The following is a 13,564-nucleotide window of genomic DNA, read 5'->3' as shown; positions in this document are numbered from 1 at the left end:
TTTAAGAAATTCCAAAATAGGTGGGGCTCAGTGGTTCATGCCTGTGATCCTAGCACTTTGGGAGGCTGCGGCAGGCGGATCACTTGAGGCCAGGAGTTTGAAACCAACCTGGCCAATATGGTAAAACCCCATCTCTACTAAAAATACAAAAATTAGCCAGGTGTGATGGCACACACCTGGAATCCCAGCTACTTGGGAGACTGAGGGACAAGAATCATTTGAACCTGGGAGATGGAGGTTGCAGGAAGCTGAGATCACGGTGCTGTACTCCAGCCTGGGCAAGAGAGTGAGACTCCATCTCAAAAAAAAAAAAAAAAAAAATTCCAAAATGCAAGAGATTTGAAAAATTCCCTAGTCATACTCCCTCATTTTCTGAAGAATACTAAGGCTAACTTAGCCAGGGCCACTCAGTTAGTTGGAAGAAGTGGCAAGGCAGGTGTGATGGGAAATGTGCCCTGCGACTACACTCATTTTATTGCACCCTCTTCCAAGACAACTTGCTGTTTTAACTGGTCTGAGGCTCTATTAAATAGACCACCAAATAGTGAATCATTTTCTTATAATGAGTAACTGATTTCTTTACATAAATGACCTAAGCTATAAGTCAAATATTTGAGATACGTGAAACATTTCACAGGAAGTAATCCTGCTTTAAAGAAAACAAAGGACAAAGCGAACCAAATAGAAATACTTTATCTTTGAAATGTTATTGAACAAAAATGTATAATTTGGGGGGACTAGCATGTCTTTTGAGATTAGTCAACTAAGCAAACATATAGTTGTAGCTATTAAACACATTCAATAGGATTGTTTTAAGAGTCTTAAGTAAAAACAAAAGAGTCTACAAAACTTCCCATGCCGGTTTTAAAAATAGGACTACATATAGAAATAACAAAGTAGGCTAAATTTTAGGTGTTAAGCTTAATGTTGCCAAATGTATTTATTCAAAACAATTTATTTGATTATATAGGAAAACAAAAAATAACCAATTAGAATAACTACTTGGTTGGAAACACTAGTTTTCTATGATATACAACTAATTTCTAGGACTTTGTCATAACGCAATTGGAAATCCAGATTACTACCTCTGTTAAAGTCAGTATACAATTTAAGGCAAAATTTTCTCTTGAATCTTAGTTTATTGAGCCAATTAAAGGTATCACTTCACTGCAAACTTTCTAGAAAGGATTAGAAATGAAAGTTAAATAAAGCCTGAAAATTTAACAACCAAACCACTGTTTGAGAATTCCTAAGATTCATACCATGGGAAGAAGCTCAAAGCTTGGGAAAGCTGTATAAACATTCCATATCTAAAGATAAACACTGGGATCTTTATGACACTCAAGTTTAGCTTTGTGTTAGACATACTGCATTGTGACTCATCTAGGGAAGGCAAAATATAAATGGGAAAGATTAAGTATTCAGGATTAAGAGAACAATTACTTTTACTTGGAAGCAAGAAATCTAACATTTTTTTTTTTAAAGATCAATGTAAAGAAGCCAACCTTTAGATATGACTGATAGGATGTCTTAAATGAGAATTTTTCCTTAAATCTCAGTTCTAGGCCGGGCAGTGGCTCACGTCTATAATCCTGACACTTTGGGAGGCCAAGACTAGCAGATTGCTTGAGGTCAGGAGTTTGAGACCAACCTGGCCAACATGGGGAAACCCTGTCTCTACAAAAATACAAAAATTAGCCAGGTGTGGTGGCTCACACCAGTGGTCCCACCTACTCTGGAGGCTGAGGCGAGAGGATCAGTTCAGCGTGGGAGGCAAAGGTTGTAGTGAGGTGAGATCACACCACTGCACTCCAGCCTCAGAGACAGAACAAGACCCTGTCTTAAAAAATAAAAAAACCCAGTTCTAGTCTTCAGTCCTTCAGACTGCCATCATACGTTCTCTACAGAAATCATACATTCTATACAGCAAATAAATAGAAATGTCTATACTAAATTTTCTCCTTAAACTCAATTTTCTTTTAACCCACTTTGGGGAGATGAATAATATATAGACAATTTGAAAGATTTAAACATTTGCTAAACATTTCTCTGTAAGGAGGAAAAAAAACAACTTTCTCAACTCTTAACACAGCTAAACATATTTTGATTGGAACATATGAGCAAAGGAAGTGGCTAACAAAAATTAATCATGGCTACTGTAACATTGCATCCAAACCCAAACAGACCATAACACTTCCTACTCAACTCAAACAAACTCTAGTTTCTAGAAAGTACCTGCATATTTTACAGAATATCAGCAAGCTTGATTTATTTTTCCCAGTTTTAGCTGGCCAGAAGACACAGACTCTTCTCTTGGGGATGTGAACATCGCCCAATATAAAAGATCACTACTGAAAATACACCCACAGGAAACTATCTTACATTTTTTTTTTTTTTTTTTACACAGAGCTTGGTTGCCTATAATTTTGGAATATTTTATTAGAGCAGGGATTATACATGTTAATTATAGAGAAAAATCATAAAAGAAGAAATAGCTATCATTTAATATTTTGAGCTATATAAATAATTTCTGGGTGGCCTTTTCTAATTCCTCAAAAATTATATATACATGATGTACATACTTTTTTGTCATTGGAACCTACTCCCCCTACAGCTCCCTGCCTACAACCACACACGCCCTTTTATATCCTAGAAATAGGTACCTTTTCTATCCTAGAAATAGGTACCAAATAAGTAACTGTTTGGCACTCTGTTGCATAGGTCCAGCATAGTTATTTTATCTAGTCTCCTATTGATGGTCATTTGGATTATTTCCACTTTTTCTGCTGGAAACAATATTGAAAACATCTTTCTGGCATAATTTGGCAAGTTTTCCCAACCAAAATCAAAGTTATGTCTGTTTTAAATGTTAGTACGTATTTCAGGCTGCCCTCCAGAATGGGACAATTTTGCCTTCCCAATTATAATTTATGCTAGTGTCTTCATGAGCTTCATTACAGATGAGGTGACTAAGACTCGCAGACTTTGACTTACTATTATATGATTGCCACCTTGCGCCTCTAAAACCATCGTAGGGATGACGCTTTCCACAGTACAGTAGAGAGCAGTCACTGAACCCATTTATAAGGAATTAATACTTTATGTATTAATACTTCATGCATCTAAATCATAGCAAACTGCTCACTTTTCTGTATTTCCCACCAAATTAAGTGAAACATGTGATATGCTCTTTAAAGTACTCATGCGTATTGGCTGTGGCTCACTATGACTAGAGAATTATTTGTGAGTGATTTCTCCCCAGAAAGCACAAGAGGCATAGTCCCAGGCATTTATTCCGTCATTCTTAAATGTGCCTGACAAATATCTGAGCACCTGCCAGGTGTTAGCTCTGTGTTTAGTGCTAAGAAAACTAAAATGCTGTCAAGGCACTTGCAATTTGGCACATAAGAAAATTATATTCATACACTAACCACTTACTTGATGAATAATCTTCACACACCTACAATGTGCTCTAGGATGTGCTAGTGCTGGGGACACAGCAATGAGTGCGAGGTGGGGTGCCTGGCCTCATGGCACATCTGTTCTAGAATAATCTAGAAAGATCCTCTCCAATAAGCATGTGTCCAAATATTGTGCCTGGGCAGTGAGGCTGAAAGGGCTCCACATGTGAAGTGCCATCAGAGCTGGGCTGTGAACATCCATAAACACCGGCTTGGCAGAGAAGGAGAAAGCATTCCAGATAGAAGGAGCTGTAGGAGCCAAAAAATTGGATTCAGTTTTTGCAAATGGTGAGTATATTTAGAGTGGGAGGGGAGGCTGATAAACTGAGAATGTGGAGACAAAAGAGAGATTATATAAGGGCCAGATTGCTGACTAAGAGCCTATATGCTGACTAAAGGCATGTGAACTTTGTACTTGTTTCACAGATAAGGAAGCTGAAGCACACAGATGTGATGTAACTCACTATGATCCCAATTTAAGAGCTTGCCTTGTCGTTCAGTAAATTCATTAGTGACTGAATAAACGGTGAGTTTTAATTCTATGGACCTTTACATTTGTATTTCAAAGAAACAACCCAGACTTAATCAACATTTATAGTCTACTTTCTTCAAGGTATAACAAACATTTATACTTCAAAACAGATCTTTGTTAGAATTTTTGTTTGTGTTTAATTATTACCAAGTATAGACAAATACATTTTCCTCGTTTAAAAAAATACAGATAAGGCAAGAGTACCCTTTAACCCCCATCCCAAATACAGTCCATGTATCCCATAAAGTACCCCCGTTATCATTTGCTATGCCTCCTTCTAGAACTTTAGTCATATGTGGTTTTGTGTTTATATTTTGTTTATAGAAATAGAAAATTAGAAATTATTATAATTTGCTAGTCTCCTTCTAGAACTTTATTCATGTGTTTGTATAAGTATGTGTTTATATTTTGTTTATAGAAAATTAGAAATTATGTTATCATTTGCTATGCCTCCTTCTAGAACTTTATTCATTTGTGTTTTAGAAATATGTGTTTATATTTGCCTGGGCACGGTGGCTCACGCCGGTAGTCCCAGCACTTTGGGAGGCCGAGGCAGGTGGATCACTACATCAGGAGATCAAGACCATCCTAGCTAACACGGTGAAACCCTGTGTCTACTAAAAATACGAAAAATTAGCTGGGTGTGGTGGCCGGCGCCTGTAGTCTCAGCTACTCGGGAGGCTGAGGCAGGAGAATGGTGTGAACCTGGGAGGTGGAGCTTGCAGTGAGTCGAGATCGCGCCACTGCACTCCAGCCCAGGCAACAGAGTGAGACGCTGTCTCAAAAAAAAAAAAAAAAGAAAAAGAAAAAGAAATATGTGTTTATATTTTGTTTATGGAAATAGAAAATTAGAAATTATGTTAACATTTGCTATGCTTCCTTCTAGAACTTTATTCATATGTGTTTATATAAATGTGTTTATATTTTGTTTATAGAAATAGAAAATTAGAAATTATTTGCTATGCCTCCTAGAACTTATTCATATGTGTTTATATAAATATATGTTTATATGTTTATAGAAATAGAAAATTAGAAATTATGTTTTTTAACCCTTATTTTACCAATAGCATATACATTGCTATTGGTAAATTATATTCATACACTAATCATTGTGTATGATTAGTATATGATTAGTGTGCAGCAGTGCTTGGCCCATAATAGGTCTCAGAATTGCTTGCTAAAGAATGAGAGTAGGCCGAGTGCGATGGCTCACGCCTGTAATCCAAGCACTTTGGGAGGCTGAGGCGGGCGGATCACCTGAGGTCAGGAGTTCAAGACTAGCCTGGCCAACATGGTGAAACCCCGTCTCTACTAAAAATACAAAAATTAGCCAGGCGTGGTGGCGGATACCTGTAATCCCAGCTATTTGGAAGGCTGAGACAGGAGAATCGCTTGAACCTGGGAGGCGGAGATTGCAGTGAGCTGAGATCACGCCATTGCACATCAGCCTGGGGGACAAGAGCGAGAGTTGTCTCAAAAAAAAAAAAAAAAAAAAAAAAAGAATGAGAGTTATGTCGCTGATAAGGCTTTCAAAAGGTACTAATTAGGAAGATGGGTGGAGCTCGCAAAGTCAAAGGTCAACCAAATAACCCGTCTATCACCAACAGGATTAAGAAGTCCTCTGCATAGATGGCTGGATTGTCAGCCCCACAGTTCATGATTTCCAAATAGGATCACTGAGAAATAATTTACTCCCAGATCCTTACTAGACTGGAGGCTAACACTGGCATTTCATTAGCCATGCTGCAGAGAACAAACACATCCTACAGCCTCTTTGCCTGGCAAACAGCCCAATATTTGAAATAGAACCTAATCCTGGAGTGAGACCGAGTGCTGACTTGTTTCTGATGTGATAAAAACGCAGCACTCAGCTCTGGGTGGGCTGGCCTTCATAAATCTGATTAGCAGCCTTAGTAGCAGCAAGCGTAGCAGCTATGATGAAATAAATGCTCTCTTTCCAGAAGAGCAGGCTTTTTCTTTTAGAGGAACTGCAACTGTAGAGCTAATTAATCTAGAAGGCCAAGGGCATTATGGTTGGAGAGAGGAGGCAAGACCACTTCTATTTGAGAGAGGAGATGGCTTTTACTAGCAATTTTATAACTTCTGAAATGTGCTCATAGCAAAGATCCATCTTCCCCATCTTCCCAGGGTAAAAATACTGGATTTAAAATTAGGATTCACTTTTTGTCCAAGCCATGAATAGTAGTAGAGTGTTTAACTTGCTAATTGAATTGTTTCCTAGATCACCCTAGGTAATAATTAACAACCCAGAACTAAGAGATAGTCTACTCTATTGCTACAAACCTATCACTCTGATCCTCTCATACAGAGATATTGCCTGTATGAGAATATAGGTGAAATATAGGTGAAATAAGCAGCACTTTTTCATTTAGAAAGCATTTCCTGAGTACTGACTGTGTGCCAGGCACAGGATTAGGAACTCACAGGGAGGTGCGGTGGGGATTTCAGGGACTCACTGAAAGCAGAACTTGACCTTTCAAAGAGAGAATGACAGAGCCTAGATAAAAAGCAGAGTAAAGGAACACTAAAAAATTGAAATATTTGGAAAACAGTCTTTTTGTTTTTTCCTCTAGATTTTACTGAATTTCAGCATCCTTAAAAGCTGGGGAAAGTACCATCAGCTGTAATAAAAATTTCCAAGTAATCTTTAAAATACAATTTCAGGTGGATTCCTGTAAGAGATGAACTGAGTTTTAATTAGGAAAAGTTTTTCTGATATGGTATAAATATCTCCCACTGAGTGTTAGCTGTCTACTCAATTTGGCATCAGTGTTTTTCAATAAACATAGTGATTCACTCAAGGATGGAGGTAAAAATGAATGTGCCAGAAAAACAAAGCTTGGGTTCATGACTAGTATTCAAGTCTTAAGGCATTTACTTGACTACATTTAAGTTACTCTCGTTATGGATCTGACAAAACTTTCTTTAAAAGAGCTTTCCTATGGCCCTCTAGCACTAACTCAGACATTAATCTCTCTCCTACTCATTTTTAAGGTGCCAGATTAGCAACCAGGTGCCAAAATTCATATACAAGAGTGAACTGAGAACAACTTGCCCCATTTAGGCATTCCTGTTAAATATAGATTCAAACTTTTTTTAAAAAAGGTTTGGAATTTATGGGCATAGATGTGTAGAAATAAAGTGGTACCCTTTCTTCCATCGGATCCTGCCACCTTCTTGGGAGGTGAAATGCAGTGGGTATGCAACCTTGCAGAAAGCCTGTAAAGAGCTTGAATGAGGCTTTCTTGCACCTATTTTAGTGACTGTCCTCAAACAAATATAGATTTGAGTGCTCTCGTTTGTGATCTCTTTTGAGATATTTAAGAATAGACAAGTGACCATTTTTTTTTTTACTTTATTTTATTTTATTTTATTTTATTGAGATGGAGTCTCGCTCTGTAGCCCAAGCTGAAATGCAGCAGTGTGATCTCAGCTCACTGCAGTCTCCACCTCCGGGGCTCAAGTGATTCTCCTCATGCCTCAGCCTCCCGAGTAGCTGGGACTACAGGTGCACGCCACCATGCCCGACTAATTTTTTGTATTTTAGTAGAGACAGGATTTCACTATGCTGCCCAGGGTGGTCTCGAACTCCTGAGCTCAGGCAATCCGCCTGCCTCAGTCTCCCAAAGTGCTGGGATTACAGGTGTGAGTCATCGTGCCCAGCCAACAAATTATCATTTTTAAGACAGTGTTGATAAAGTCCTGCCTGCACCAGTCAATATGCTGCAGTTTTGTTTTTTGGTTTTTTTTGTTTTTCTTTTTTTTGAGACGGAGTCTCGCTCTGTCACCCAGGCTGGAGTGCCGTGGCCGGATCTCAGCTCACTGCAAGCTCCGCCTCCCGGGTTTACGCCATTCTCCTGCCTCAGCCTCCTGAGTAGCTGGGACTACAGGCGCCCGCCACCTCGCCCGGCTAGTTTTTTGTATTTTTTTTAGTAGAGATGGGTCTTCACCGTGTTAGCCAGGATGGTCTCGATCTCCTGACCTCGTGATCCGCCCGTCTCGGCCTCCCAAAGTGCTGGGATTACAGGCTTAAGCCACTGCGCCCAGCTATGCTGCAGTTTTTTAAAAGCCTCCTAAATTTCAGGCTGAAAACAACAAAAGTTTAGGTCTGTCTCATGCTACATGTCTAGAAAAATGTATTGACTAAGGTAAAGTGTACTGGTTTCAGGTATAGCCGGATCAAGATACTCCACAGTGTTCTTTAGGGACCCACCCTCTGGTTCCCTCCGTTCTTCTTTCCTTTGTGTTGGCTCCATTCTCAAGCAGCCTCCACCAGTTCCAGGCTGACATCCACATAACTCCAAGTCCAGGGGGGAAAATAGGTGCTTTTTGTTTTTTTTGTTTTTTATTTTGTTTTGTTTTTTCCCAGGAATTCCAACAAAAATCCCAGAGTCACCTTAACTAGAATATGTGAGTTTCATATCCATCTCTGAACCACTCACTAGAAAAAAGAAGATGGAAATGCACTGAATAGCCTGGAGCTCATGGGGGGATTAGCCCCATCCAAATCAAGTAAGCTGAAAATGGGAGAGGACTAGTCCCTCAAGGAAAATCCAGGTAATGTTACCAGATGAAAGGAGGACGAATGTTAATGCAAGCCCAAACTACTGTTTGTATTATATGGTCTGAGGCTTAAAATGCTGTGACTCCCTGCCTGGTTTCAGGTGCTGATGGTTTTCCTATTACAGAGGGTAGTAATAACGTTCCCTGTGTGTTCCCTTAACAATTGTAAAGAAGGTTACTCAATTTTATTTATCCAACAAGCAGATATTGAGTGTCTATAATACACTAGAAACTCTGCCACCTGATGGGAATCCAAAGTCTAATAAAAGACAGTCTCTGCCTTCAAAGAACTTCTGGGAACAAGGACAATAAAACAAAACTACAAATTACTGTTCTACATACTATAAAAGACATATATATACATGTAAAGTATAGCATGACATTTGACCTGAAACTTGTTGGTCATTGAACTTACTTTTCTAGATCAATTCTGAATCTCACAAAATGCACTTAAATCTAATTTTCAAAAAGGAAAAATCTAATATTTTTCATGAGAACAATATTATTTAAATAGCCACATTTCAGGACCCAAAGATCGAAGTCTAGAATGTAGCATCCTTGTTTTACTGTCAATCAGGATTTCAAAGGAGACATACACCTGGTGTTCTAAGACTGTGTGAAAGTGAAGGTGACCTTGAAAGCAGTTCTTGTTTTGTTTTCAAACGAAAATAATAAATGCTGCAGGGACATAACTGTCACACATTCTTTGAGACAGAACAGCCAGCAATTTGCAGTCCCATCTGCCATTTAAACTGCTGCAGAATTCTCTGTAAATTCTAAAGAGAATTCTTTTTTTTTTTTTTTTTTTTTTTTTTTTTGAGACGGAGTCTCGCTCTGTCGCCCAGGCTGGAGTGCAGTGGCGCGATCTCGGCTCACTGCAAGCTCCGCCTCCCGGGTTCACGCCATTCTCCTGCCTCAGCCTCCCGAGTAGCTGGGACTACAGGCGCCCACAACCGTGCCCGGCTAATTTTTTGTATTTTTAGTAGAGACGGGGTTTCACCGTGGTCTCGATCTCCTGACCTTGTGATCCGCCCGCCTCGGCCTCCCAAAGTGCTGGGATTACAGGCGTGAGCCACCGCGCCTGGCGAGAATTCTTAACATAAAGACTGCTTTATGTTAAAGCAGGTAGTGCCAGGTTAGTACAAATGACAGACAAGAGACGGCTGTGTTGACAGCCAGAGCGAAGCCCTGGACAGGCTAACAGAAGAGATTCATTCTTCCTCAATTTGTAACATCTTCAGAAATCAGGGGAAATTGTATGAAATATAATAGACGAGAAGAATTTGTGAGTGAAACTTGGAAGTATTCCTAAAATTAAGTCAAGCGGTGATATTTCTTTTTCTCTTTGGCTAGAAATTCATATCAAGGTAGAAAAAAGTGGACATTTAAGATTTAAGGAAGGTTTTAAAACATGGAGACTAGTCTTCATTTACTTTCATTCGAGAAACACCTATCGAGCACCTGTAATGTGCCTCATCTCATGCAAGGCAACATTAATGCAAAAACGAATGTTACACAATACTTGTCCTTGTCTTGCTGTCTATTGGGGGAGATAAGGGCATAAACAAATAGTTACAGCATTATGTTACATATGCTGTAACAGGCTTTTACAAGGAGGAGAGAGAGGCTCATGGAGAAAGTCATGTTTAAGAGGAGTCTTCAAAGGTGTGCAGTAGTTCACTAAGTTGACAAGGTCAAGGAGGACCCATGTAGTGAAAGTCATGAAGGAATAAATTATGTCATGTACAGGGAAGGAGCAAAGGAGAGCCATTGAAGGCTTTTGAATAAGGGAACTACATGATCAAGGTTTTGACTCTGAAAAAAATCCTTCCGCAGGTATTAGGAAGGTTTAGACTGAAGACAGGAAGAATCTGGAAGTAGGAACACCTGTCAGAGGGCTCTGGCAGGCATTCAGACTGAACTCTAAGGGAGGGCAATGAGGTTGGAGCAAGGGGACATGCTGGCTAGCTGCTAGGCAAGTAGAAATGACAGGACCTGGTGATGGGGAGGGGAGGGAATGAAGGAGTGGGAGATGTCCAAGATTCCCAGGCTAGGCTGGCTTCAGGGGTGTGTAATTTGTGCAATTGCACAGCCCCTCCCCACCACCGCCCCACTCAGGAGAGTCCCACGCTATGTTTAATGCTCTTTCACTGTCTTTACCTTAATAACAATAGAGGGGCTCCACATTTGTGCCCTGCTAATCATGCAGCCAGTCCTGTTCCCAAGTCTCCGTCTTGAGCTAAGGGGTGGATTATGGTGCCAATAATTGAAATGGGAAACAGAAGAAAGAAGACATTTTGTTCTAGGAGAGCTGGGTGGAGAGATTTCAGTTTTGCCACAGTTGAATTTCATGTACCTATGGATCATTGAAGTAGAGATATTCAATGGCCTGTTAGAAATGGTATGTAAATTCCAAGTGAGGTACAAGCTAGAGAGATGGGAATTGGAGGTTGCGGAGAGTCCAAGTGGTGCCCCCTGGATGTGGATGAGTAGAGGGAGCAGAAAAGAGGACAGAACCTTTGGTAGCACCAGTGTTTAAGGGATCAGAGAAGGACAAGATAAATGGGAGAGGAGGGGTCAAAGCCTTGTGGGAAAATTCTGGAATTATGTCCTGGGAGCTAAGGAGAAAGGAGTCTCAAGAAGGAGGGTGTGATCATCTGAAGCATAAGCCACAAAGAGATCAAATAAGATCACGGTGGGAAAATGTCCATTGCATTCAGCAGTTAGAAAGTCAAGGGCACTTACCAAGAACAGTGGTGGGGATGGAAGCCACACTGCCATGGAATGGAGGAGGAACTTGGGGAAAGCAGAGAATAAGAGCGAACTATAATTTCAAGAACCTGAGCTATGAAGCCAAAGGAAGAAGAGGGAGTGTAGAGTATTTATCCCTCATTCCAGCCACATTTGCCTAGAGCAGGAGCATGGAATCAAAGCTCAAGCTTTCATTGAGCAAACCCTGAGATTTGCTCAATCCTTCCTTTGGCTTCATAACTCAGGTTCTTGAAAGTACAGTTTGCTCTTGTTCTCTGCTTTCCCCAAGTTCCTCCTCCATTCCATGGCAGTGTGGCTTCCATCTCCACTGCTGGAGTGCAATGGTGCAACCTTGGCTCACTGCAATCTCCGCCTCCCAGTTTCAAGCGATTCTCCTGCGTCAGCTCCTGAGTAGCTGGGACTACAGGCCCTGCCACCATGCCTGGCTAATTTTTGTATTTTTAGTAGAGACAGGTTTCACTATGTTGGACAGACTGGTCTTGAACTCCTGACCTCGTGATCCAGCCGCCTCACACCCCTTACAGGCACCTGCCGCCCTTGACTTTCTAACTGCTGAATGCAATGGACATTTTCCCACTGTGATCTTATTTGATCTCTGTGGCTTATGCTTCAGATCTCCCTCTTGAAACTCTTTTCTCCTTAGCTCAATCTTTGATTCCATGAGCAAATCTCCAGAGCTCAAGCTTTGATTCCATGCAATGCAGCGTTTGTGTTGTTTTTACCTAAAACAGGAGGAGACTGAGCAAGTATATGAGAGCACTGAACTTCGTAGATGAGAGGAGGGCATACTTCTAGGAGAGAAGCACTAAAGGTGGAAAGGGAGGTAGACAAATTCACAGATGAAGTGGTCAGAAGCTGAGTGTTACACACACTCCTCCCCCTGCACGTATACAGGCAAATTTTTAAAAACCGAATTCTCTCAGTAGTGTTCAGTTTACTACTGCAAGTGAGGTGATCGGGAGAGCAAGCAGGCTTCTGAACATACTGAAGGTAAATGACCTTTTGCAATGGGAGAGGACGCTGACCAGGGACAGGTAGCAAGGAGGGCTCGGCTGCTGTGAGAGCAGAGGCTAGGCTCAAGAAAGAAAAGGAACTGAAAGATGCTTGCAGTGCGTGCACATGAAAATATGAAATTCTGGCCCGGGGTATTAAAAGCTCAACAGGAAGAAAAGACATTTGCCTTTTAATATTTTTCTTTTAATTAAGCCCTGAAGACCCTCCATTGCAATTCTACAGCCTCCCAACAGCAAGGGCTCTCAGTGTTCTCAGGCTACACAGCCGGTGCAGAGGATCCTAAGCGTCAGCAGAGGCAAAACCTCCCCAGGCTGTAGCAGGGCAAGTGCTGATTTGGTGAATAATTAATGCCTCACTCACCTAGACCCCCAGGCTCCTGCCTGCCTCAGACTTGTGCAGGCTTACAAACTCGTAAAGCAGCTGACTCTATGGTCTAATGATTAAACTTCTCTGGGCCTTATTTCGTGGCAGTTAAGTTAAAAACTGACCAGCTAGCCGCTTAAACTCTTCTCCCTGAGATGACTAGAAAACATGCCAAGTCTCCTGACTGGACTAACAACTAACTATACTCCCTGAATTCCAGCCACATTTGCCCAGAGCAGGACTCCAAGTTTTGACTGTGTCCATTGCTAAGGGTTGCAGAATGGGTGGTGGTGTCCCGTCACCAATCTCTTTTCCCTCTCCAACCCCTAGAAGATGGTGAGCTTCTATGTACCCCTAATTTCACCAGGCAGGTTACACTGTGTTGTTAGAGACGCTTCTTTAGAGGCCTTCACCCGACCTCACCATTTGCACACCGTGGAGGATCGTTGAGATGCGTCGTGGGGAAGTGCCTCTCATGAAAGATTTCCACTTCCTGGCTGCGTCAACTCTTCCACGGCGAGATGGGAAAGGGAGTCAGTAACAATAATGGTGTCATTTGAGGAATTACCTGAGTTAAAACCATCATCTGGATACAGGCAGGAAGATTTTATTTTATTTATTTTTATTTTTTGAGACGTAGTTTTGCTCTTGTCGCCCTGGCTGGAGTGCAATGGCGCGATCTCGGCTCACTGCAACCTCCTCCCAGGTTCAAGCGATTTTCCTGCTTCAGCCTCCCGAGTAGCTGGGATTACAGGCACCCGCCACCACGCCCAGCTAATTTTTGTAGTTTTAGCAGAGAGGGGGTTTCACCATGTTGGAAGTAGATTTTTTAAAAACA

The 13,564-nt window shown here is 41.1% G+C and overlaps 1 long non-coding RNA gene across 1 annotated transcript; it reads left to right on the top strand.

Moving 5' to 3' along the window:
* The first annotated feature begins 3,657 nt into the window (after positions 1-3,657).
* On the top strand, positions 3,658-8,658 carry LOC123572238 (uncharacterized). The gene is made up of 3 exons (XR_006696621.2): positions 3,658-3,749; positions 3,888-3,987; positions 8,384-8,658. It is a non-coding gene; the product is annotated as an uncharacterized lncRNA (long non-coding RNA).
* The last annotated feature ends 4,906 nt before the right edge of the window (positions 8,659-13,564 follow it).

The sequence above is a fragment of the Macaca fascicularis genome, chromosome 3, assembly GCF_037993035.2.
Source record: "Macaca fascicularis isolate 582-1 chromosome 3, T2T-MFA8v1.1".
NCBI lineage: Eukaryota > Metazoa > Chordata > Mammalia > Primates > Cercopithecidae > Macaca > Macaca fascicularis.
The sequence above is the reverse complement of the archived record's forward strand: the minus strand, read 5'-3'. Positions and strand labels throughout refer to the sequence as shown.